A 2917-nucleotide genomic window follows, 5' to 3' on the forward strand; every position below is an offset into this window, starting at 1 on the left:
CTACCTTAAAGCAATCACCCCCATTGAGGCATGTGTGATCGCTTTAATGTAGGGGGGCATACACCCCGTCTATCCCTTCAGGATACTTGAAAATTTCTTGCTGAACTTAGCTTTGCCTTGAAAATTTTTTGTATTTCTCTTGCATGACTCATAGTGAGGGAACCTTACTACTGACAGTCATGGTTCTCCCTCGTGATCTTCCCTTTTACTTTGTCAATCGAAGTCATAAGATCCTTAGTCCACTGGGGGCTTGGTGTGTCTTGCCTCCTTGACGTGGTGAAAGTCTTTCAATGTTGTTTCCTTGTGCTTTACTAGAAGTATGAGCATACGCTTATACTCCCGCTAAAGTGGGGGCTAAATGTAGCATCCTAAAATTGTGACACTTGCAATTTTGACTGCATTTGGGTCTTCATGATGGTGACGCAACAGTGAACCTGAATGGAGACCCCGAAACTTGTCCACGCAATCAAAAACTGCATTTTTCAGCACCTTGGCCTGATCCTCCTTGCACCCCGCTATTCTTGGAGGTGGGACCATGGCACCCAACACCCTGGTCCTTCAGGACTAGGGCGCCCAGTGCCTTGGTCCCCCAGGACCATGGCGCCCAGCGCCCTGGTCCCTGGCCCTATTTTTGGGCCCGATCTCTTTTGGGCATCGGGTCTTTATGTTTGCAAATTGGAAAATAACCTTTCCTGGTCGGCCTAAGGTCAGAAAAATCAGTCTTTTAACCCTCATTGAAAAGTATATAAACTACATTTCCTCTCCCATTTTGGGTAAGAAGATGGAAAAAAGGTGGAAGCGATACTCAAACATTCAAGCATTCAAGCATTCCTTCAAGCAATTGATCATTCTAAGTCTCCATTCAAGGCTAGGTGTTGCATTCAAGACAAGGATTCAACCATTGAAGAGGAGATCACATACAACATACAACATACAACATACAACATACAACATACAACATACAACAACATCTACACCTTCGCATGTAAGAATACAAACATTCTTACAACAAGGTACTAGTACTTGTTTTACATTACAATCGTTTACATTTACAGCATTCTCATTTCTTGGTTAATTCCAAAACTGGGGTTTGACCTAAGGGAAAACCCCTAATCCCTAACCCCCCAATCGTCTTTTCTTTTTTGTGTGTAGGTTGCAGGTACGCGGCTATAATTGAAGATCTGGAATCCTTGTGTAGAGATGAACAGATCCCCCTTCGTTTCGCGGATTTTTCGGAGGACCGTTTGCACGTCGAGTGCCATCGTCCCGTCAACTTTTGCTCAAATTTGCAAGACAGTGTTGTCTCGACATTTTACTACTAATTCCAGGTCTGTAGCTTCATCCTATATCCCTATCTCTGTTTATAAGTGAATTTTTCTCACTTTTCATGCATTCCTAGCTTAATCCTTCTATCTACATTCTTTACAAAAGAGGGTAGCCTTGCTGCCTTAACCCTTGAAACTCATTTAGAATCCAATCTTGCATTGTGTGGGATTGGATCTTGTGGGTTTCAACCCCTCTTTTGAATGTAAAGTCTCCCCTAAGTGAAAACTATCAACCCTAGTGACCTCCTTCCCCTTTGGATATGATAAGGAAGACCCCCAAAAATGCAATCAAGAAATCCTTCAGTTATTATTCATAGTGCCTCAAATAGATGATATAAGAGAAAGGGTTAAAATATTGACTGAGAGAGCATGAAACTTGAAAGTAAGATGTCATGAGATCTTTAATTATAACATAAGTTCATTCATGGTTTTATATATTTTGTACTCTTTTATGTCATGAACTAAAATGTGTGTTGTTTTTACAGGATTTTTTGCATCCTCATGATGATGCTAGCCATGATCAGGGTACTACAGGTGTTGCTTAGGGAGTAGAGGTTGGTAGAAGTGTCGATCTTGACCTTCATGCACATACATCACATCATTTGACCCCATCATCTGTGCCGATATTATTGACTAAAATGTTGGCAACACATAGCATGCAGGAATTGGGTAGTGCACCCTCTGGCAACAAACACATGGCAGAACATGCACTAGGACATGTACTTGGGGATGTCGAAGCCACTAATATTTGTGATTTTTTAGCAACATTTCCTGGATCTTCTTGTATTATTAGTACGGGAACATTGTCAGTCACATTTGTGGTGACCGAGGATTTTGTTCCCATTAAGATAGAGAAGGTCCTAGGTACTTTAAAATGTTTTAATTATTATTATATATAATCCAATTGAAATTTTCTTATTGATCACTCTTTTTTAGATAATGATCCCATGATCTTTTTGTAAGAAATGATTTTTTTTATAAACATCGAAATGATATTACATTAGAGATCTTCAAGCACACAATACTTACATGGTAGAATTCCCAAAATGAAGATTTAAAAGATGAGCTCATTGACCGTTTAGTTGTGATGTTCAATAATAACAAATTCAATTGAACCAAGGTCCTTTAGGAAGCTGGTACCTATCTAAAGTATGTGAGGTACCAATATAGGTAACATTTAGAGAAGAACAAAAAGTACGAGCGTCCCCCCACGATTTCGGAGAGGGAGTGGAAGGACCTAGTGTCAGATGGAAAGGAGAAGGATGAAAAGGAAAAAGGAAAGACACCGTCGGGCCAAGGAAGGTATGTGATACTATCAACAATGTAATTATATACTGATTACTCTTTCTTTTTACCTAACCTAACGTATTTCAAACTTTTCATAGGCTGTTCGAAACATCGAAGGCAGCAAAGGCAAGAGTAGAAAAACACGACCAACACAAACTTGACTCTAGTGGTTATATGAAATTAGCCGCACAAATCATAAGTATCAATAAATATAATATAGCATTCAAATAATAAATTGCAAACAATTTTTGTTTTATCACACCATAGAAGCAAAATTCATGACCTTATGCAAAAATGCAAGGCTT

This window comes from Cryptomeria japonica, chromosome 10 (genome assembly GCF_030272615.1).
Source record: "Cryptomeria japonica chromosome 10, Sugi_1.0, whole genome shotgun sequence".
Lineage (NCBI taxonomy): Eukaryota > Viridiplantae > Streptophyta > Pinopsida > Cupressales > Cupressaceae > Cryptomeria > Cryptomeria japonica.